Raw genomic sequence first — 24,753 nt, forward strand, 5'->3', positions numbered from 1 at the left:
AGGTACGAGTATGGTTCGCTTCAAGTCCGCGTCGCAGTTCGCTTAACTTGTGAACACAAAGCGCTCCAGGTTCGCTTTGCCATTGTATTTTAGCCCCCTAGGCCCTCATAGACAGATTATATGCTATTGCACTGGGACGCTGCCAGCTGCCGGCCAAACAGCTGACTACTCATTGAAGTCCAGCCGGCTACTTTATTATATAAATGAAATCCCCGTTCATTCCTACGAGAGCTGCTCAGTGGCGCATGAAACCAAAATGGCTCGACTGCCGAGTGATACAGTACCCGGATCATCCGGCGGTCTTCCGCATCCATTGGGCCGATAGAGCAGGCGCAGTAGTGTTTCCTTTAACTCCGCCGCCCAGCCCTCGCTCCAGCTGTAGACTGGAGCTCATTCACATGAACGGAGGAAAGGAAATAACTCTGGATTCGGCTATTAGTGCATTTTACAACTTTTAGGACCTAATGATTTAAATAAGGGCTATTCAAGTGTTCATACTGGGAAGTTGATTTACCTAAAAAAATAAAATTATCCACTGAGTTACAGACATCTCTTTCCCAAGCTTATTTTCTGCAATAATCCAAAACCAAATGGAAAAATCCTATTGGCTTTTTGTCGAGGGAACGTCATCCCTGGAGCACTCTGTACGTGCCTAGCGGCTTGTTTGGCACGACCCTCAAACACAGGTAGTTAGAGCGGAGTCCAAAGAGTTTGGTTTGGTTGACCAAACACCGCATTTCAGACAGACGGTGAAAAGAGGAGCTGCAGCACAGCCGGTATGAGAAAAATAAAGCCTTTTTGGAACATGTTCTAGCAGAAACCCAAAATGCAAGTATGAACCTGAAAATAAGGACAAGTCCTCTTTAAGTTGTAAAAATGAGCTGCACCATGACCGGATTTATAACACTCGTAAAAGAGATATTCTGTATGATGAGTGTTTACTTTGAATACTTTAGCATTTTCCTCTTGTAATAAAGGATTTTTTCTTAGTAGGGTAGCCATTTTCACTTTTAAATACATGATCTGAATACTTCTGCTCCCAACATGAATGCAGCCCATAACCATATAAACATAATGGGTCCATGGTGTACAATACAAGGCCCCACAGCAATGTTTCTTTTTGTGGCTATTGGTAATTTACTGTGAGATGTAAAAATTGACTTTTAAGAACAAATCAAACCACATGGTGTGCGATAACACGTGCTATCTGAGCTCTATAACTAAAGCTTTACACATGAACAACCCTGACAAAGATCAGCTTTTTTAAGAAGCAAATGGGGACAAGCTCTCGATCTGGATGCCATATATTTTGCTGTGGGTGGGCTGCTGGCCTCATGCAAAATTACATGCATTCTGCACAGCCGTCACTCACTGCGGACATAAAACATGGCTTTCATAGGTTAGTCTGACACAGTTAGTTAAATCTCCGTCTGGATCAAAACCACTTGCTGTTGTTTGCCTCAGGCAGAGCAGGCAGATACTAGATTGTGATCTTGGATTATATGGTTTCACCGTCATCACGTGTAAAATATTGAGCTCTGCATCTTACAAACCCAAGACAAGAAAAGTGCTATGTAGGGTAACTGTGTTTTAGAGATACATAGGGCCTACACAAAACATGACATTTGTGGGCAAAAGACCAAATATAGAGAAAATGTGTAGGTAGAATTACCGTAAGGCCAAAAAAGGCTACGCATGATTTCTAGCCATGCTGGCAGCGTGACTCTGTGAATGGCAATGTTGGTTCACCACTTTGGTACAGACTGAAATATCTCAACAACTATTGGATGGATTGCATTTGTATTTTGTACCTACATTCACGTTCCCCTGAGGATGAATCCCTCTGACTTTGATGATCCCCTGACCTTTCCTCTCGTGCCATCACCATGATATTTTTGCTTTTTAGTGAAATGTCTCAACAACTATTCAATGTATTGCCATAAAATGATATTTTTCCCAGATGATAAATCCTGATATCCTGACTTTTCATCTAAACTACTTGCAAAACTAAAGACATTCCCATCAGCCTCATCTGTACTTTATGCTAACTTCTGATTATCAAATATTAGCATGCTAACACACTAAACTAAGTAAATGGTAAATGGACTAGCATTTATATAGCACATTTCTAATCTTCTGAGTACTCGAAGTGCTTTACACTACATGTCAGCATTCACCCATTCACCTCAAGGAAGTGCTCAAGGACACTTCGACATGTGGACCAGAGGAGCCGGGGATCGAACCGCCAACCCGAGGTGGATGACCCGCTCTACCTCTGAGCCACAGCCGCCCCCAAGTCGGTGAACATGGTAAACAATAGCGTTAGCTTCGTCATTGTGGGTATGTGAGCATGCTGTCTTTAGCATTTAGCTCAAAGCATGTGCAAGTGCAGCCTTACTGAGCTGCTTGCCCTGTTGCACACTCTAGATGTTCACAACCGGAGTTTATGTCTCAGAGCCAGTATCACGTGTAGCTGTCAGGCAGATTAAATGATCAACGACCAAAATTTCTATTGTAAATATGCCAAATAAACGAATAAATTGATTAATAGCATATTAAATAGCTCGATATTGTAAGATATGTTGCCAAGACAACTTAAATAAAAACGTATATACAAAAGGTCAAATGCCACTGTGATTCTAATCCAATACACTTTTTGTCAAATTCAGTGACTATCCCGATCTGTGGGCACAACACCATTTTGAATTTCACAAACGCGGAAATCGGACCAATTTTATTTTTTAGACCACTTCTTTAGTTAACTTAAATTCAAGTTATGTCATATGTAGGCTATTATATGGCTATTTAAAACATATGCATGGCAGTTGTTCTATGTGGCCGGATTTCTGGAATATTAATGGCCATATTGGCCATCAATAAAAAGAAGTCTAGCGTTTAGCCTGCTCACAACATAAGGCATGACTGTATCAACATTATTGACCAATAAAGAGATTTCTGTGTTTGTATAATAAAAGCCATTTGTAACTTAGTCTGCTGCAACTGTAATGTCTTGATCTGGTTTCTGTTGCTCTCATGATAAGTACCCCAACCATCATGAGTCACTCTGCAGCACACCCATGTGTACCAAACAAAGAGCTATGACTACACCAAACAGAACAAGTACAGTACGCCTGCACTTTGTTATGGAGAGCCTCAACGAGATTCACTCATCATGTCTGTAAACCATTGTGTTTTTGTTTGACACACATTGCTGGGAAACTCGACTTCCCGTCCCTTGTAATGGGATTGCCCAACAGGATTATTTCATCACCAATTTATTACCATCTAATCCCGGAGATTTCTGTCTTGGCTTGGTGTTTCTCTCAAACAAACAGACAGACAGAAGAGGGCGGACATTGGGGTGCTGGTCCTTAATCATCTGCTCTCCTGCTGATTCATCTTGTGAAAATGGGGCTCTTCCTCCGTTTTCTCATCACTGTTCAGTTCTTTTGATTCGTACGAAGGACAATGCTCTCGTAACGAGTCTGTAATTAGGGAATTGTCTTTGAGGTTTGGAAAGAAATAGCGTAAGGATGCAGTCACAGCATAGTCAAGAAGTTTCTCATGTCTGAGATGATTACAGACAGTAAGAAGGACTGCATGTGGTGGAAAAAAAAGGCAACATATTGTAATCTTTAGTTTTTTGGATCACAAAGAATCCTATGAAAAGGAGAGAAGACACGATAACTTGTTGGTGAGATAAGGGAGGCGAGGGAATTCACCTCAGACTAAAGGAAAAAAAAACACAAATCATCATCAAGATGACTGTTAAATCAATGTTAAAATTAATAAATGTAAGCATTAAAGATAACTCTTGACCTTGGAAATTGTAGTTTGACAACAATCCCCATCCATAGTCCACTAACTAATTTCTTTGGGAGCTCTTCCTCAGTGGATGGAGTTAAAAACATGTATCCATAGCACTTCAAGGACTTCTAGTTTGTGTTGGCTTAAAAACATACAATTTAATTTTTTGAAGTATATTTTTTATATATTTTGGCCATATTATGCCATTATTAGGGAACGACATGTAACAAAAGTCCCCGGCTCGACTCGAACAAGGGATGTTGTGGTTCATGTTAAGCGCCTTAAACTCCATGGCCACCAGGACAAATATGCTGCTTTATGCAAATGTATGTTTATATTTACTATTGAAAATCAATTAACAAGACAAAACAATGACAACGATTATACAGAAACCCTCACAGGTACAGCATTTAGCATAAAAAATGTGCTCAAATCATAACAAACTGCAGCCCAAGAGGCAGCAACAGCTGTCAGTGTGTCAGCGTGTTGACTTGACTATGACTTGCCCCAAACTGCATGTGATTATCATAAAGTGGGCATGTCTGTAAAGGGGAGACTCGTGGGTACCCATAGAACCCATTTTCATTCACATATCTTGAGGTCAGAGGTCAAGAGACCCCTAAATGGCCATGACAGTTTTTCCTTGCCAAATTTTTGCGTAACTTCGTAGGAATAATTTAGCCTCCTTCCCGGGTCTGTGGTGAACACAAGCTGAAGAGATTTTAACGTTTTGTTCTACGATATAAAATACATCAGTAAATACCCCACTCTTGAATTTGTGAAACTTTTACATGTCTTAAAAAAGGCGGTTGCTAACAAATGGCTAAATGAGACTAAACATCATCACACTGCCTTGTTCGCCTTTAAAGCCTCAAGCTCATGTGACCGTGGCGTAGTTCGTTTATAGCTTAACATTAGCTTTTTGCTTGCCGATTGCATTTACACTTCAAAAATCATAAAAGTATTATAAACGTTTGTTTGCCAAAGAGCTTATTTTCTACAGTAATCCAAAACCAAATGGTAAAATCCCATTGGCTTTTTGTCGAGGGAACCCGTGTGATTCTAACTTCCGGCTTGGTCACAAAAGTGCATCATCCCTGCAGCACTCTGTGATTTGCAGATCCAGTATTGGTTTGTGAAATTCTCCCTTGCTCTTGACACTTTTACTCATCAGGAGGGACAAGGATTAGGGTTAGAAGAAAAGACGTATTAGCTTTGGCTAAACTTCAGGAAAGCATTTTTGCACAGAATCCGGATTGTGAATTTTGTCCCACGTCTTTTTACAATGTTGCTCGACAAAGGTTTTGCTTCAGGGACAGTGTATAAAAGGAGGAACGAGGAAGGAATAACTCTTACATAAAAAACATATGTCATATATCAAGAAAGACTAGAAATAACATAAATCACAAACTCTCTGTTGTGCTTGTTCTGGATGAGTCATAAAAACAGAACTGTTGCAAGAGTGAGAAAACGTCACTAGCTCCTGCTGTCATGTGGTACTTATTGCTAATGCTAAGACCAATAAGCACAGAGCAGTGATCCAGCACAGTCAGGCTGATGAGCTTGTTGTGAATAATAGCCCTCAGTTCACATGCAGCATATGCGCTAACCACTGCATCTGACAGAGTCCAGACTGAGAGGAAAAACTTGGAGTGGAGGGACTTCATGAGGAGTAGCCAGGCAGTAAAAACGGAGCGTATGTATGTGTTGGCCAACCTTGATTTAGTCTCATGCCCATTACATACTGCTGAAGAGCTCTCATGGGGTCAAGTCAGCCAAGCACAGAACACAGTGTTTGGTCAAAAAATACAAAATGCATAAAATCAGTTGGAAGCTGAAACAATAATTTGGGTTAATTTAGCTGAAAAGCCTTTCTAAATTAATTTGTTGGATGTGACTCAAGTAATTGCCATCCAAGCATAAGATATTTTTGGCGTTCGTAGGAGTTTTTAGAAGTATGTTTTTGTATTTTGTTTATCGTGTTCATTCAAATCTCCCATTAGAGACTGTATTGGACTTGAACTTTAAATGGAACTAGAAGTGGACTTTTCTCAATTTACTCATTAACGTGGCAATAAATACTAAAGCCAATAACTGTTAAATAAAGATCCATATTTCCATTTTTCTTTTCCTTTCCGTTCTCAGGCTGCTCCGAATGATGAACAGCGTTTTTCCAAAATAAAACACACGTCATTTACAGTGTGATATTCGCATTAAAGTGAGAGCTTTTTGAGCATTATTGAAGCTGATAGTGATTATTGGCTCTGTATTGAAAATATGAAATATTGAGCTGTGAATATAAACAGAGTGAAGCCCTGGTGTATGCGTGTTTGCAGTGCAGACAAAGGGGAAACAAAACTCGATCACAATGAAAGTAAATGACCTAGATTTCTGATCACACCACTGTGCGCAGAGCTTGTTCAGTATCCTCTCCAATGATCACTTTTTAAATGTTTTTCCACATCATTTTCCTCAACATTTAACAGATTTTCCACCTTTATCCCTCTTTGAGGAAATAACTCGTAGGAGACGAGGAATTCCCAGACAGTAAAAAAGTCTCAAGAAACATGAGAGATCTCTCTCCGCTCACATCTGCATCCCTATATAACCCAGCATCCTCCTTAATTCCATACGGTAGCTTGTATATCACACAGGTTTTATAGAGTCGAGCCCTGTGTGGGCGGGCACAATGGTATCCAGTTAGCGCAGTGATAAACTTCACAGCCAAGGGCAGAAAGTTCGCCGCTCCGATCGGTGGCCTGTAAGACATTACTTATCATTGCTCGGGTGAATAACAGACCTTGTCCTTTAATGTGGGCTGTGTGATCACGCCAAGCTGCACAAAGCAGCCGTTCAACCCAGAGCAAAGTGTGGTTTCAGAGGAATCCCTTTACCCCCTACCCATAAGCCTACCCTCAAACCCCCTCCTTCCCGCCTGGATGCTGCCTCGCCATTTTTTCGGGGTACTGCAGATGTGGAGTTAGTAGCTGGCACAAGCTACAGTATACGACTTTGTGGGCTGCGAAGCCTCACTGTGGCAATCAGGGGTGCATTGGACTGGACTGCAGACGCTAAGTGGGCCGCTGCCAGTGCTTTGAACTGTGAAAATAAATACTGAATGGGGCTACGTTGTGCTAGCCAGGCCTTGAGTCCTATAGTCATCTGTCTTGGTGTACACACCGGTGGGAGTGTTTGCCTTGGACATCAGCCACCGCATGTGGTAGCTGAGATTTTTTTCACACTGGATCACACTTTTTGAGGGCGCATTTAATAAAACTAGCTGCTGAATATAAAAAGGGGCAAGACTCATTTCGCACATGTGATAACTTTCCCCCTCATCTCTGCTCCCTGCCCTTGTCGGGGATGAGATCTGCACAAACGGCCAGAGTATATCTCTGCGTCTGGTAGAGACGTTTGTTCGAGGGCTGAAAGAGAGATCACTGGGGTGAGAGGATGTGGGCCACTCAGAGGAAGGAGGCAAACGAAGCACCTGGGACAGGTTGATTTGGATGTTTGGACGTCGAAGGGGAACTTGTTCGGTAGCCAACGCTCTGTTTCTTCACAGAGACGAGGGGAACTGACAGTGCTGCGCTGTCCGCTGCACAGTAGTTTTTAAACAGAGAGTGAGAACAGGAGATTGGATGTCAGAATTAACCATTCGGGGGCGTTTTGGAGGATTGCACTCATATAGCTCCCCTGCTCCCACATATTACTTTATCTTCTGCAGTGTAATCCAACAATCATACCATATTGAAAAACAGCATGAGTGTAGGGATTAAAATCGGAGTCCTTAACAAGGAGTCATCCTTGTAAAACAGGAGTAGGGTTTAACGATGTACAGGGAGGATTATAGGGTATACCATGCATACTTTGCACTAAATACCCTGCTCTTAGTTTTGATTGGAATATCCCTCCGCACTCAAATATTCAGTTTGGTAGCCCTCCATTGGCTGAGAAACTCTCCAGCATGTCATATTAAGTGCATACCTTGAGTTTGTATGAAGGTTTTGATTTATGACAAGTTTGCCATGATGTTGCTCTTTCCTTCTGGCCCTTTTTCATTCATCCAAAATTTGATTCGCTGAGTACGCATGCACTTTTTAATTCTGCTTTATTTCGCTGAAAGACATTCACAGTTGGGAGTACAGCCAGTGCAACCACATTCTTCTACTGTTGGCCACTAAACAGCTTTGCCCGAGCAATTCGAGTAATCCTCAAAACCCAAGTCCTCACAACTGGCTTCATTTGAATTTAAAATGCAGCTGGATGTGCTGGCAGCTTACAAGTTAAAGTTCTATACTAATGTTGCTGTAGTGTTTTTATTATGCGATTTTCTCACCAAATCAGCTCTTTTCAGTCTCTGTTTTTGTGTCTTGTGGAAACATAAAACATTTTAATTGTTTAGTGTTTTTGTTTAATTATGGAACAAGCATTTTGGAAATTCTACAGCACTTTTAATCTAAAAATACTAAAAGTGAAATATGCACTTTTATCCCATTTTGGGTAGCTTTTGTGGTCCAACGGCCAAAAAAGACGAAATACAAAACACACAGTGCCACAACCATCTGTCACACTAACTGTCATGCATGAACACCCTCTGCAATGTCAGCCAAAAACTTGCACCCACATTTTCAACCTTATCCACGTAACAGCTACTCTGTTTTGCATGTTTCCAACAAACAAAACTCTTTGCAGTGTCACTAAACTGCAAAAGCATGCTGACATAGACCTTAAATGTCACTTGAAGATCCTGCTTTTACTATCATGCCAAGAAAAGCCATCAAATTCAATCAAACGCTGAAGGAAAACAGATCACATCAAGACCCCGGTGACACTAAAGATGCCGCGAGCTGCTGAAACTTGCCCATTTTAGCTTTGGCGCACAGAACGTGATCCAGAATCAGATTATCGCAGTTGGCATCCCCTTTTCCAGACTTTGCTCTTTCCCATCTGTCTGGAACCGACTTCATCCTGTTTTCAGCCTTGTGCCATCTCCTCCAGTGGATGGAAATTGAAACATGTTGGATGAAACTGGCAAGATAAGCATTTGATAGCCAGTTCATCTTTCTGAGAAACAGGTGCGGCCACAGTTTTACAGGCATCTTTGTATATACATTCGGAGGAGGATCTTAAGTGCCTCTTGTGTCCGCTGTTAAAAGAATTCATGGCAAACCATCACAAAGAGACAAAATGCTCATATCTCTGACATGAAGGTATTATGATAGAAATAAAAGTACCAGATGTTAATAATAAATCTAGATAGCGTCAACTGTGTTTCAGCAGGGGAATTTCATAAGACTGATTTTGTCTGGAGGTACCTAAAGGGAACATGCTCATGTGTAACATGAAAGGAACAGTGTGTAGCATTTAGGGGGATCTATTGGCGGAAATGGAATATAATGTTAATAAGTATGTTCTCTTTAGCGTATAATCAACTGAAAATAAGAATCGTTGTGTTTTAGTTACCTTAGAATGAGTTGTTTATATCTTCATAGGGAGCGGGTCCTCTTCAGGGTGCAATGAGTGCATACATTGTCTAAGCACAAGTGGCCAAAGCCAAAATCGAGTTAAGTGTTATAGCCATACTATAGGTTATTATGTCTACAGGTTATTAATGGTGATCAATTACATTTTCAGTGGAGCCCTGCTGTATTTTATATCATATAACATCTACCACTTTATTACAGAATTCATAATACCTTATTATGTCTTGTGCAAAAAGAAGTTAAATTTGTTAGATGAGCCACTTTAAAAAACAAAATGCTGCAGACAAACTCATTTGAAGTAGGGCTGTGATCAAATTTCAATTATGGTTTTGGCTTCCAATGACTATGAAAACAAGCTTATCAACAAAATGATTATTGTGCCGCATTCCATTTCGCAATGACACTCTCGTTTTGTCCTGTGTTATAAATCCAGCGCACCCCTTTCCTTTCCAGCTGTGCACTTTCGGCCCATTTGTTGGGTCAGGGACGGACGCTCAGTGTGGGAACTCTCTCCGGCGCTGCTGGCCCTCACCGTGCGTATTTCCTTCCATTGTGGTGCGTTGCAACCGGCTCGAGGTCGGCTTGGAAAGGCCTCGGGTGAAAGTGGCGCTTTGCAGCACCACTCGCCCGGACCTCGCCGCTTAGTGCCCGCTGTGCCCGCTGTGCCCTCACTTCCTGTGTTGAGGAACGAAGCTCACTGTTCCCAGCGCGACTGTCAACCAGGGCGAACTGTTGGCAACCCACCTGACCCGTCTTCAAACACGGAACCCGTCTTATCGTTTGTCATGCTATGTGGGTGTGACTTTTTTGCTATGTTATCACCATTCGTATCTGTACAATCAATGAGTTTAATAAATTGTTTACTAGAGTGCAGAATTGTTTACAAGAGCACAAAGTTCTTCATGGATCTAGCCTCTAATTGTACTCTCAAAGTGCACCAGAGTGCTGCATTCAACTTTCTCTAAATGCATGATGTTTCCAAATGAGAAATCGTGCTCTCTCAACATCATCAAAATAATTGTGATTATGATTTTTGCCATAATCAAGCAGAACTTTGAAGATATTTCAACATTCTACTGGGCATGATATTTGATGAAAAAAGACAAAGCTAAAATGTAGTTTAAAAAAATTAAAACTTTAACTAACTTTGACTAACTAAAACTAGACTAAAATGTTTTGAGTTGTCGTTGACTAAAACTAGACTATAACTATGAGGAATAAAAATGACTAAAAAATGATTAAAACTAGTAAACATTTTCATCTTAAGACTAAGACTAAATCCAAATTAGCTGCCAAAATTAAAACGGATGTATTGGCTGGCCAACTCGTCACATTGCGAAAAGAGCCTGGCTCAACTTTGTGAATTTTATTTTGCACTTTTTCACTGCTGCAACGCAGTGGGCTAATTGAAATGAATAGGGTGGCTGCGTTTTTTTATGAAGTGCTAATGCTGTCTGGAAACAGTCTTCGTCCGTTACCAGGAACTTTTAGTGATAGCACAGCTGTTTGTCAAGTGTTCCTGCTGCCCACACCATTAAAACTGTTTTGGTTTGCTCTGGTCTTGCTCTCAATTGCTTTTGAAGTCGGTCTTTGAACTGACTTGGACTAAACTGAGGTGGTCTTAACTTTATTTCTTTATTTAGGTACAGTATATAATGCCACTTCCCTACTTTCCGACTTTAAAACAGAGGATGAAACAAGCTGCCATCTTCCAGAAGAGGAGCCCAATGTGGTTTTCATATTCACTCAGTGACTTCATCCAGTGATTGGGGACACACTTAATGTGGTTCATTACAAACAGTGACGGCTGGAAGAAGGGAAGGACTGAGAAACCTGATTCTGGCATAACAGTAGTTTACCAAACCCTGCTTGTCTGTTTAGAATTGAATCAGCAAGCAGCTGTTCCCGTGTTGAGTGACTACTCTCCAGCAGACCGTGGTTGTTTTGCATGCCCGCTACAAAGTGCCAGGCAACGTTTGGCTGAACTCATAGTGCCGCTAACCCTCTGCCACGCACGTGTCTTTGATTCCTGTGTTAGGCTTGAATAGCAACATCTTCTTGACATTGCAGATGTTGGTCATTAATAGCATATGTTTGTCATCTTTTTTTTTTTTCATCCCGTATTCTAATAGCTCTTGAACTACCTTTTTTTTTTATCACTTACGTTTCCTTAGTTTCTTGGATGAACATCTGAGAAAGTGTTATATGATTTAGTGCCTTGTTTAAAAGAAGCTCACACGAAAAGGGGGGTATAATATTGTCCTTGTGTGAAAGCTACGCCTCTCTCGATGATGACTAATGCCCGTGTTACAAATGGTCGCTTTTCAACTTTTGCTTGAACAATTAATTACAGAGACAACAGATAGGATGTGAGTAGGCCTTTATGTCACTGCACCACAAGGCTCCTGAGACATGCTCAATTTGACATTTTTGTCTAATTTGTTCATTTCTTCTGTCTTTGCTCATTTGCAAACATTATATGACAACAGGTAGGACTTTTAGGATATTTATACAAGCTTGCCCTGTTGTTTAATATTCACACAGTTTGAGGTTCTTATTCTTGGGCTGAATTTGTTATTCCAAAGAGAGCTGGGGCACATTTTTCCTATTATCATTATCCTACTGGTTGTGTTTACAGCTTTTGCATAATTGGCATGAGGTATGGTTACTTGAGACAACGGCAATCTAAGAAACTCATACACACTGTCTGTTTTAGTCTTTGTCAGGGAGTCGGAGCACACGACTGGATTGCAATGAAAGCAGCACAAAAGTAACTATGGTGCATTTATTTACTTGGGTTGAAATTAGACATTTTCCAGAGGAAGGAAAGAGCCGGAGAAATCATGCAAAAGATTCAAAACACATGCTTTACAGAGGAGCTCTGCAGAGAGAGGCCTGAAACTCGGACAGTTGAAGTGGTTTAGAACAATCGTATACATTCGCCTGAAGGATGTGAGCAACTGTACATGACTGGAGAAATGTAGAAACACTTTACAGGGATTTTACAAAGAGATTACTGTATGAATAAAAGGATATTATTTTAGGGCTGTCGAAGTTAACAAGATAATAACGTGTAATTTGTTTTAACGCCACTAATTTCAGTTTTAAAGCTAGAGTGAAGATACTGGCATGAAACTACAAAAAACAAAGGAATCCATTGATATCAACCATGTCATACTAGCTTGTTGCGAAGGAGGTTAAATAACGCTCCAAACTTGCGCTACATTTTGGCAAGGAAAAACTGGCATGGCCATTTTCAAAGGGGTCCCTTGACCTCTGACCTCAAGATATGTGAATGAAAATGGGTTCTATGGGTACCCACGAGTCTCCCCTTTACAGACATGCCCACTTTATGATAATCACATGCAGTTTGGGGCAAGTCATAGTCAAGTCAGCACACTGACACACTGACAGCTGTTGTTGCCTGTTGGGCTACAGTTTGCATGTTATGATTTGAGCATATGTTTTATGCTAAATGCAGTACCTGTGAGGGTTTCTGGACAATATTTTTCATTGTTTTGTGTTGTAAGTTGATTTCCAATAATAAATATATACATAGATTTGCATAGAGCAGCATATTTGTCCACTCCCATGTTGATAAGAGCATTAAATACTTGACAAATCTCCCTTTAAGGTACATTTTGAACAGATAAAAAAACATGCAATTAATATGCAATTAATCGCGATTAAGTATGGACAATCATGTGATTAATCGTGATTACATATTTTAATCATTTGACAGCCCTACTATTTATGTATGGTGGGTATAGTATTGTTTATTTTAATTTGTTTTAATGCTTCATTTTGTGTATAGTAAATTCTCATAATGTTCCGTATATAGTATTTTAGGTACCTATTTATTCAAATGCTTGAAAATAATATACTTCTGCCAATTTGACAACCTATATTTACAAGTGTGATATCAATAAATTGTATTTTATCATAGCTTATCCTTATCATGTTTTTCTAGACCACACTCAGTAACTCACTCTATACGGAAATTAAAGACTTGCCAGATGTGGAGGAGACAAACCTGCACTGTACATTACTGCTGTTTTCGTTTCTTCTGGATGTCATGCCAGATACAACTTGAGCGGGATGTTTAGCTATTTCTTCTCCAACATTATTTACTGGCACTGGCCAATTATGATTTCACTGTTTTATAACAAGCTGCATGTACATTAAGTAACATGCCTGTCATGTCATTCAGACTGATTAAAAAGATCTGTGTCACATGTGAAGGGAAAATGAAGAGTGGGACATTTTATGAAGCAGTGTAAACATAACCCGAGAGCTGTATTTGTATGGATTACTTTTTTTTTTGTTCCCTTTCACTTTGTTTTATATAATGAATACATTACAATTGGAGCATCTATGATATTTGGCAGCACACAACCTCAAAGCTATGGCAGCCATGATCCTGTAACATCCAATCTACAACACAGACACTACAGAGAAATATTAGCCACTATTTGAAAGCTTGTTTTTCCTTTCTTGCCAAACAAAGCAATGCAGTTGATCTTCCAGCTATGGAAAATGGCTCAGGTCTTACTCCTTCACAAGATTCCATCTTCTGCCTTGAACCTGTGATGGTAACAAGGAAAGAAAACTTGGCCAAACTCTGCACCTCTGTAAGGTCGTATCCAGCAGTGGAACCAAAATAAAGGCTGTAAATCAATGAGTTCTCAGCAGTGCTATATGCAGCCTGTGACAATGCCATTTTAAGACCGTTGTATGAAACTACCATGCTCACAGAGTAGAGGTGCTCGGAGCGCTTTTCCCAGATGCCTCAGGTTTCATGACTGGACTAAAGGCACGGGGGCTCAACCTCTTCTGACACTATTACTCTGAACTGCACCAATACCGGCCACATAATTCCTGTTTACATCCTCATTTCCAGCTCTGTTCTACCAGAAACCAGGTCAGTCAAGTTCAGGTCAGTTTCATCCTATGTGTAACAGCTCTATGGAAACGAGAGGCAAAAAAAGGAAAAAGGCTAAGATATTCCACTTCCTGTTTATACGAACTTATGTGGAGACCTTCCACTTTCCCACAAAACCCTTCGTTTTCTCGGAGGCCATTGGTTTTCTTCACTTCCTGTCACTCTAAGAAGCTCAATCCTCGACTGCAGCCTGACTAACTGCAGCAGTCGGCGGATTATCATGTGTATCTCTCTCAAATTAAATTTGCTGAAAGGAACCGTCTGACAAATTAAGTTGGAAGCAGCTGGCATTGTGATGAGGACGCTGGCTTCCTGCCCTTGTTGGTTTGAATGGGTTTCCGCTACCAGCAACCGGGTGGGCTGTCCCACTGCTAATAAAGCAAAGAGAGGCTGGAGGTGAGAGGAGGTCGCCGAGACTCGGAGGAAATGGAGCTCCCGCGAAACAAATGGAAAATATGTCTGTGTTTTAAATCAGCGTTTTAGGCAACAGGAGAGGGCTCAGAGCCAAACTATTGTTTCCGAACGTCTTTGTCGCTTTCTGCCTTCTGTCTTTACTTTTTCTTCTTCCTTTTTTGGACGAGAAAGCCGTCTCTCGCTCTGTTGTTTTGTCTCTCAATGCTTTTCCAGCCGCTCCAACACACTGCTGCACCTCACACTCTCTGGGATGTTAGAACAACATTGGGGGAGTTATATCTGCCGCCATGCATGAGCCCCGTGCTGTAGGTCGCCAAAGCCTGCTGTGAATCAGGGGCTTGATCAGGTAGTTATGTAGGCTTAGCTAAATTAAAAGCAAAATATACTCCCTGAGAGAGTGAATGACTTTATTTGAAGCCAAACCAGCCGTGATCCCGTGAACTCATTATTCACAGAACGCATGCCTGCCTGCCTGCCTGCGTGCGATGGATGCCACAGGGACACAAGCGCTGTACTCTGCTCTGTATGTGTGTGGCACCCCCTTGTAGAAAAATAAAGCTTCTAGTCGCTCTGCTGAATAAGAGTTGTGTGCTCAGGATTTCCTGTGGTCTAGTCTCCCAATATTGCGGGCTGGGATAAACCCTGATCAGGAGGCCCTTACAATGGAACATGTGAAAAGCCTTGGCACGCCGGCTTACTCTCAGAGAACTGTGTCAAAAACATATTGTTTGGCTCCGGCAAAGACGGCAATAAAGACGGAGCCTTACTGCAGTCGTACAGTAGAGATGCATCACGTGCGACGGGAAACACCTGGTGCGTGCAGGCTCCCTCGAGAGAGAGGATAAGGCGAAGAGCGGAGCCAGGGTCAACAGGTGGATGCGAATGCACTCCAGAAGAGGCCATCGAGGGGTTGAGTGTTAATGAGAGACAAGTGTTTCTTCTCTTCGGAGTGACTCTCATCTTGAAACAGTCACTTCTGGTTCTCATTCCACCCGAGTAGTTAACCCTTCCACGCGTGACTTGTGCAAAGGGGGCCTCACACAGATTGAGTTAATGGCTCTTTCTGCTGCCTTTGTGAAATTAGTGCTTATTTGGTTTCAAAGAGGTGGAATTAGTCTGTGTTTGCATGGATATGGAAAAGAAAAGATGTGGCTTAACCCTTTCAAGATTCCGTCGTTCATTTTAAAATCAACTGAAATTATATAACTTACTACTTTACAAACTTGGCACAGCTAACTTTGACTCAGATAGCATATCGTATTAGGGAATCATGTAAACCGCTTTGATGAGACATATTTAGAGAGAGATAGTACATGAACAGCACAGAAGGCATATTGTAGTCCAGAATATTTCACACCATCGACTCCACCAACTTAACCATAACACCATCTTCGGATGTGGCTACTGTCTCTGACAAATATTCAATGGAACCACAAGCAAACACAACATGTGATTTAATGTGAAGGTCAGAAGACACACCACATGCATGTGTTTTTTCTTCCCCCCCAAACTCCATCCCCAAAGCGAAATAAAACAAACCTGTTGAAATGTTAACGGCATATGACTTTTGGTGCACAGACTTGGTTGAGAATCCACAGAAGGCTACTGTGCTGCACGGCAGTGGGGCCCAGTAGACCCAGTAGGACCACTACACCTCTGGGAGTTTTTCAGACCATCCGAACTACATTTCCTCTGTGCTGGGTCAGTTGAGCGTGAGCTGATGGAGTTTAGCGGAGGGCCTTGTTATTCCTGCTGCTATTAATCTTTGCTTTGAACTGAAAAAATGATATAGAGGCTGAAAGGCACATGTTTGCTTTTGTATGCCACATGTCAGATGTTTCAACACGTACTGTACATCGGGCATTTTATGGTCACTGAAGAGTTGGTGGAGCTGAGGCTGCAGCGCTGTTGGCTCCAAGATGTTGTTTGGGGCTTGATAAGAAAAAGAAAGATTGATTGAATTGATTTTATAAATAAAAAAAACACATATGACCCTACACAGTTTATTTTTGTCATTTCAATAGTGACAAAATGGCTGCAGAACAAGTAAGATCATTGTAGTGTAGTATAATGTAGACATTACAACATTGTGACTTTGAGAAGAACATTTTGTATTTTTTTTATTATTGTACTTCATGCCCAATAGTCACATAAAATAAAGCTTTTTCTTCTTTTTCTTATATCTCTCTATATTAAAAGGAATGTGTTAGTCCGATGGTTTTTGATTGGTCTTATTTATTTCTATTGGTTTTAGTCTGTTGTTGGTTTTTGATTGGTCTTAGAAATTTTCATTGATGGTTTTTGACTGCTTTTAATTTCAGACAAACACAGTAGCATACAAAGTCAATGGAAAGGCGCAATTAAACGTGAATTCGTCAAGAGCTTTACGAATCCAATTCATAAATGTACAGAGGCGAGAGACAAAAGAAAAGACTGGAGGGAAGGGAAGTAACAGAAAGAACTGGAGTTTCTGGTGAGTTCTGTAAAAGTTAAAACATGACGGTACTTGTTTTTCTACCGCAGGTACCATAAGGGCTCAAGACTACATCCCATCTTCCCAGGGACGATAGAAAATGTGTTTGGGATGCAGTAAACTGACTACCGACGCGTCCAGGGGACACACCCTATTTTTTACCTGATACATTGTGACCAAAAACTCCTCAAATGCCAAATCATTGAGATCTGTTCCACTTTCAAAATGTTATAGTCTTTAAAGCACCCTTTCACAAGTCTAATCTTCACACACTGAAGACTTTTCCAAACTCCAAACAACACCACGGCACTATTATAACGCCCTGAATCAATGAATGGACTTGTATTACCCCACATGACACCCACAGAACCTAAATGGAGGGGTTGCATGTCAGGAGCAGCTGGCGGTTTACAGAGAGACACCTGTGCGGATTAAGCTCCGGTGTCAGGTTGAGTTTCGTTGTCCCAGCGGCCCCGAGCCTAGACTGATAAATGACTCCCAGTTCTCTCAACGCATAGCTTACTGACACACATCTCACAGACATGCTGCTCTGATTTCACAGTGGAAGTGGCCTGGATAGACCTAGATTCAAAATAGAACGGTTAGGTCATGTTGCCCATCTAGGAACCAGGACTGTTGTGGTAAAATATGGATTTGTTGCAGTCTCGTGCCTTTTTAAAAAAATTGACCTCTAGAGGCCTCCGTCATTATTAACTATTTTGGCTATTTTCCATCTTAAAGTCTATACACTGTTTTAGAGAGTGCATCTTTAAGTGACTGAATTCGAAAGCCAGAAATAGTATAGAGTGTAAGGGGAACAAAGGTTTTTCCAAAGTGATGAAAGAGTATGTGAATCAATACAGCATAGTATCGCGATATTTTGCGTGGCAATCTATTTTTATAGATTCACGGACATCAAGAATTGATCTTTAACTATATAAACTATTAACCTCTTAATAATCCGATTGCTCAACCGTGAGCCCGGCCGCTATCCTGTCTTTCAGACATTTCATAGCGGCCTTAAAGCTGGATTGAAGATACTGGCATCATGTTAAACTAGAAAACCTAAGGAATCCATTGGTACCAACCATGTCTTTACTAGCTTGTCGGGAAGAACGCTAAATAACGCTCCACAGTCACGCTAAATCTTGGGGATGAAAAACTGTTATGGCCATTTTCCCTTGACCTCTGACCTCAAGATACAGTATGTGAATGAAAACTCTGAGATGAACAGAGTGAAAACTGTATCTTATTAGATAAAACAGATGTTGACAAACTGCATAGTTTTGCAGTTGAAAAAAGTAAATAAATCGCATTATCTTATTGCAATACTCCTTTTTCATATCGCAAAATGTGTAAAATCACAATAAGATTGTACGGTGATAATATCGTATCGTGGAGCCTCTGGTGATTCCCGCCTCTATCTCGTATACAGAGTACAATCCAATACTTTTATTTTCCTAAATGTTGATGAAATATGTATCTGTGACTCCGAAAATTGACGCATCACTCTGTTGGTAGTGAGTGATCCTTATTTTGTCTCATAAAAAGGTTGTAAAGGTTTTAAAATCCTCTGAGACAAACTTGGTTTGGGGCTGTGCTGTAAATAAAATTGACTCTTGACTTGTATTTGTTGTGTGGATCCAATAAATGTTAAACGTGTGACTTGTTTTGGGCATCATGTGCAACAGATTTAAGATTTAAAAGAAACAAGTAACCAAACAAATTTCACCACTTAAGCTTCAACAGTTTGCAAAACTGGAACAACTTCCTGGATTAGTGTCATTTATTCTTCCTACTGTAATCCAGCTCAGCAATTTTCACCTTATTTTTTCTTTTTTATCCTCTTTAATTAAATACAAAACAATAAAGAGCAACAGGAAACATGGAAAGAGAGAACATGAAACAACAACAGCGCCTGACCAGACTTGAACCCAGATCGTTAGGGTTACATGGCATGTGTTTTAAACCGCTGGGCCACCGGGACACCGCTTTTGATGGTTTTCTTGGTGGAAAGAAACAATGTTTGTCTTTGATGATTTTGTGCTGTGGCATTGATAATGTATAATAAACCACGGGGTTGGCATCTTCACGTAATCCACACAGGAAGAGCTGAAAAAAAATGACATAAAAACAATATTTGACCGAGCATTCAACTCTCATTTTTTAGATTCTCTTTGAAAAAATGATGCTGAAACAAATTTACCGAATCCATTTTATCTGATGCACACCATGTCGACTGTCAGTCCAGTTAAAAGACAACTCAAAGTTAAACGGTCTTGTCGCCAGAAATATTATGAAATGCAGATCATGTCCCACAGTGTGAATTGTGTGCAAAAATAGAAAGAAGCTCCCATCATGTCATTTAGAGGCTGAATAAATATGGTAAAGACCACAGACAGTGATGGATTATAATTTAAACCAAGTCAATATGTCTTCTCAACTCTTTTGCCATTTTGTGGTGACCACAACTGTGTTGACTTCCTGCACTTAATCCACACAAGAAAAGTGACAGATTTTGAGAGTTCCCACAATGGGATCTTGAGCGAAAGTGCACCACTGTAAAGGAAAGAGGTGCGCTGGATTTATAATAAGACAAAACGAGAGCGCCATTGCGAAACAGAATGCGGCACAAAAATCATTTTAAGTTGATTATCTTGTTTTCATTATCATTGGAAGCTAAAATTGTAATTGAAATTTGATTGATTGCACAGCCCTAAAATTTAGCACCTAAGCCTAAAATGTGTTTAATCTCAGTAAATTGTTTTCAATGTTAGACATCTTCCTAACTGGACGTAATGCAAACGAGCGAACATCAGATTGTTTCTGTTCTTCCTAATAAGGATGTCCTAACCTGCTCTGTGCGTCAGCGAACAGGCAAAGCGGCGTGTCGCTTGTTTGAAAAGCTGCTCGCCCTGGCACCTCCAACCCATTTTCACTGGTCAAAGTTGACACTGACAGTAACTGACAGTTAATCATTATTGCGCTCTATGTAACCGAGACTGACATCGCTTGTAGTATATCTGTACAATTTCTTGCGCTCCATTTGTGAGTTCGCTCGGTCGCTGTATGTTACGAAGAGGTGTTACTCTCAGGTTATAAAAACGCATTGCTGTCACCTTCTGTAATCCCATCATCTAGGAGGAAACAGCCAATTCTTTGCATACGTTTTCCAACAATGCAGTCTTTGTTTCAGAGCTCCAGATAATTTTGCATGACTGTGGGGTTAAAATGGTAGGCACAGACTTCTTTGTAGTGCTAGCAGGCATTAAGGATGTCTCGCAGCAACACAATCCAGTCAGCTATAAACTATAGAAAAGTATGAAAAGGAGATGAGAGGGGTAAAAAGTCCCTTTACTAACTGCATTACAATCAAGTGAAGAGTTTGGGATGACACATGTGTGCTATGCAAACAATTTTCTCTCCAGTCCCAGTTCAAGGCTGATACACTGTAAAAGGAGACATGTGGGACGGTATATGCGTCTGCAGCAGTAGCAAACACAACCGAGCGACTCGCAACATAAATCCAGTCCATGATGATGTCATTAGATTCCTGCGAGAGCAGAAACCATACATGAAAAATTACACAGCATGAGAGCAGCCCTGAGAGTATATTCCTCGCGTAACGTCTTAATTTTATGTTTCCAACGTGAAAAGACACAGAGAACTGTCCTCCAGGGTTTGGTCCTGCTGGATCTACTGTTCCAGGATCCAGTTAGAGACCACATCTGTTTTAGATGCAGAGCGGGGACTGGGGCAAATCATGGCTCGTTATGATTTGAAATTAAATTTATAGTAAACCGTGTTTATTATGTATTCAGAATGTTCACGATATAGGCATAAATAAAACTGGAGATGTCCTTAAGTCTAAAATAAATGATGACCGTAGGCAGCCGTGTTGTGCCTGTGTATCAGGTTACTTACACCGGGGTGTTAATTCACAAATCAGTCCAACTGAAAGTATTTTTGTCCCACAGCTTTGACAACATTACATCAGTGAAGTGTGGAAGGCAATCCAAGTTTTAAAAAATGGGGCATCTACGTACTAAGAAGAATTAAATAAAAATCTTGGTTGAATTTAAAGTTATCTTGAGGCAGGGACTTACAAAACAGTAACATTTCAGAGGATGTAGTCATCTTTGCTTTGAGCAAAGGACACTTTTCAGCTTGTGTTTCAGCAACACGATGCAACTGTAGTGCTTTGTATTGAAAGCCTTAAAGCAGCTGAAATTGATATATTTTATAATGACAGTTAGGGGTGGGAAAAAAAGAAATTGATTCACCTATGTATTGCGATTTTTTAAATTTTGAATGCCAGAATTGATATATTTGCTTGCAGAGGTAGAAGGAAGTTACCACTTTTATTGTTGTAGTCTGAGTAACGTGACGTCATATCCTTTCCATATCGGTCAACCAAAACAAACTGCAGTCGGCCACAGCGAGCTGAAGCGTAAAGGTAGAAAACAGCAGAGGGTCCATATGGATACGACCTGCACCCTCACATGTTAAAGTGGTAAACATTACACATACAGCAAAGTATGGAAACACATTGGGTTTCACACATTGCAGGAAAAGCAGAGCTAGACATCATGGCTAAAGCTGCATGCTAACTCTGTCATGGACAGGAAACAATATTGTATTGCGGTAGTAGTGTGGTCAAGGAAGTATACACGTGTGACTACGTCCGGTTTTCAAAATAAGGTGTTAACAAAAGGAACTGTAAATACAAAAAACTAAGGAAATAAGATTGATCGGATTATATTCACCAGAAGTATAAAACATTACATGCCGCTTAGAAATTAAAAAGGAGAGGAATTATATCATATTTATTATAAATAATGCCTGACAATAACTGATATATTTAACTTCAGGACTTCTCTGACTACATACATGCTGAAAAGCAAACATTTTTACTGTATCAATTTAAATATTTTCCAAAGTAAAAGTCCCTAGAAGTCTATGATTAAATTTTTTCCCATCGTCTAGTGTTAAAAAAGTTAACAAAAATCGCAATAATCGAACCAGCACCCAAGTATCGCAATAATATATAATCGAGAAATAGACGTATCAACCCAGCCCTACAAGATGGCGACGGACAAAATGCTAAATTCAAGGCTTCAAAACCGTACTCCACAAAGAAATGAGTGACGTCACAGTGACTACGTCCACTTCTTATACACAGTCTATGGTGTGTCTATTGTAATGAGGGAACATGTCAGTAGGTCACCCAGTGCAACAGTGTGGCTCATTGTTTTTAATAGTTCTATGACACGATAATTCGGCATGTCAGGGTGTGGATTCCCAGACAATACTTGTCCGTAGGAGAAGTTATTGTTTGTTTTGGTCTGTTCATAGGATTTGTTGACAAGAAAAGAACAGAATATCAGCCGATATTAACTAATATCAGATGTAATAGACAGGTGTTGTGGTAAGCCACAGGTTTAAACTGCTTCCTCTTGATTCAGTCTTGGTCACGTCATCGCAAAGTAACACAGCCGGTGCGTGTAAATAATTCAAATATGAGTCATCCTCTCCTCTTCTTTTAGTCTCACAATCACTAATTAGAAGAAGAAAGAGCCCTAAAATGCATCGTTTATAAGTTCCAGTAGTGCAGACTTCAGTTTATGCCCAAATGAACCTGTCTTCTCGAGTTAGACATCAGTGTACAGTTCAGAGGACGAGCCCAGCGGGTGAGCTCCCGCCACAACAGAGTCTGGCCTTTGAAAGGATTTGAAACAGTTGAGATGACGGAGGGGGCAGGAAGTAGAATAGTGATGGCAATGCTCTTTAACACTGTAATCCTATTGTCAATTTCAAGGATTAATGTTCTTTCATCACGGTCAGTGTTGTTTATGTGTGTATGAGTGCATGTGTGTGTGTGTGTGGAGGGCAGGCGGAGGTGCACGGGACATGTCTGCAGTTAATGGTTGAACCAAAACAATAAGAGGCTCACAGTCAATTACAGGTCAGGCTCTCTAAACCTTTGACAGCGCTTGTTGCTGTGTGGGACATTTTTTATGTTTTACCAACAATACCCTGGAAACAGGAAAGCGCAGGGATGCCAAATATAGCGTGCAAGGACCAGATATGACCCTGCAGGAAGTTCTTAATTTTCCTCCTGTGGAGGTAAAAAAGACATTTTAAAGAGTTTGAGCTTTAGTTTTGAATATATTGCGATAATCTTTGGACGTAGAGTTGTGCCGGAGCTAGAAAGGAAAAATAAATATGTCACCTTTGTTTCAACTGGCCTAAGTTGAAAAGGAAGCACACACTGAGAAGCAGAAAGCTGACATTGAAGCCAACCTGCACAGAGTCAGAAAGCTGTTGCAGAACTAAGCCTGAAGCTTGGGGAAATAAAATTCAGTCAAAAGTTAAAAGGATGATATACGGTTTAGAATCAGCACAAGGTATAGCAGAACATTATTTTGAAGAACCGGCTCCTTCTCCAGCCAGGAGCAGAGCTTTGCTTCTCTGCTCCGCCGGTCCCCGCTAGGAGCCAACACCGACACCACGCTGCTGGAGGCCCAGGACGTATTGTTGGGCCCGCTGGAGGGAAGGGAGGCACGGGAGAACCAGAACCAGGACTGAGCAGGGCAAACTGTCAGACCCTGCTGCAGTAAAATGAGAAGGTTTCTAAAGGGACTCTGGTGCTTGGAAACACTACCGCTTTTGTCCACAGGGACTGCCAAAATTGCCATGACATGGTATCTTGTTTAACTTCTCTAACTGAAACTAGCCATAAGCAGTAAGATCTGGCCTGCACTCGCCGAAATTGAGCCAATCGCAACGCACGACTGCAGCTTTAGTTACACCGCGCATGTGTTATGCCCCGTACCCCAAGACCCGTGTCCGCCCGTGACCCAGCCTCCTTTCCATAGGCCTTGAGCTAAACCTCCCTTTTACATTTTTATTTGATTCAGCTACAATTTTGGCCAACAGGGCGCCGACCTCATCAAAATGTCAGCAGCTTCGGCTGTGGTCTAATAATGACATAAAACACAGTCTGGTTTCATTGAGGTGAGAATGAATTGCCAAACAAGGAAAAATAGCAGCCATTGTAAGCTGTGAGTTGAAGCAGGTGGAATATAAACTGATATTAATTTCATTTTGATAAGTCTCTGGAACACATTATAAAATAGAGCAAACCCTCCGTTTCACAGACTTTATTCATACTTTAATAACAGCCGTCGTGTCGGGAGCCAAGTAGCTAAAATAGCTTATTATTCAGTGATCCGAAGGGGCTGGGAAATGATTGCCCTGCCTGCATTGCAGTCAACTTGCCATGATGAACATCACACAGATGAAAGAGGAGGGAGCTGTTTTTGTCCTAAAACGAACAGGTGGAAACATTAACTGCAGTTGGCAGGTTGTGCTAACAAGCTGGAGGGCGTTTGCAAGCTTTCTGGGATGTGTGTGTCGGCACTGTGGCTAATTAATCACAGAGTACTGACACAGTTAAAAATGAGGCAAATGACTGCGCTTCTCCAGGAACAACACGGAAATAAATGGGCGTGTGCTCTGTAATTGATTCCTCATTTTCACAGACTTCAAAAGCAACCGAGAGTTTTAATCAGATCACAGTTCTGGATGATTGCAAATTTATCAGACAAATTAAGTTAAATTTACTTCCG

Source organism: Sebastes fasciatus, chromosome 10, assembly GCF_043250625.1.
Source record: "Sebastes fasciatus isolate fSebFas1 chromosome 10, fSebFas1.pri, whole genome shotgun sequence".
NCBI lineage: Eukaryota > Metazoa > Chordata > Actinopteri > Perciformes > Sebastidae > Sebastes > Sebastes fasciatus.